The sequence below is a fragment of the Gavialis gangeticus genome, unplaced genomic scaffold (genome assembly GCF_001723915.1).
Source record: "Gavialis gangeticus isolate Ggan-Ray unplaced genomic scaffold, GavGan_comp1, whole genome shotgun sequence".
NCBI classification, from domain to species: domain Eukaryota; kingdom Metazoa; phylum Chordata; order Crocodylia; family Gavialidae; genus Gavialis; species Gavialis gangeticus.
Genome location: NW_017729022.1, coordinates 110021220 through 110021695, shown reverse-complemented (window position 1 = coordinate 110021695; position 476 = coordinate 110021220). Strand labels below are relative to the sequence as shown.

The 476-nt window shown below is 52.7% G+C and overlaps 1 protein-coding gene across 1 annotated transcript in view; it reads right to left on the bottom strand.

The window, feature by feature from the left end:
* Nucleotides 1-476, bottom strand: part of CDKN1B (cyclin dependent kinase inhibitor 1B) — a 25432-nt gene that overhangs the window by 8374 nt on the left and 16582 nt on the right. The gene's annotated exons all lie outside the window — the stretch shown is intronic.

The following is a 476-nucleotide window of genomic DNA, read 5'->3' as shown; positions in this document are numbered from 1 at the left end:
CTTGACAAGCCCCAGACTGGATGGCAGGAGAAAAACATTTAAAAAGCTTAGGAGCTGAGTTGTTTCTCTGATTCAAGCAAGATACAAAGTTTCCTGTTTGGGTCGAAAAAGACTTCTCTCCATTTTGGTGCCAAGGGATGCTGTGATCCTGGGGCTGTTGCATTAGGAGTCCCTGGAGGCAGAGCCGAGGGAGGGAGGGGGCAAGCAAGGGGGGCAGACAGAGGGCCATCCAGTTGGGGGACCCAGGTGGCAAGGCCAATGCCCCTCAAGCCTTTTGCCCTGCAGCAGGGCCACATGCAACAAAAATAATAAGTCAAGTGGATGTAAAAAGACTAGTAAAGTGGGCGTTGAAGGAGAGCGAGGCAGGGCAAACAGAGGAGCATAGGGGGGGACGCAGGTGGAAGGGCCAATGCCCCGGTGCTTTTTGCCGTGCATTAGAGCCAGGGGCAGATGTGTCACAAAGAATAATCACTCAA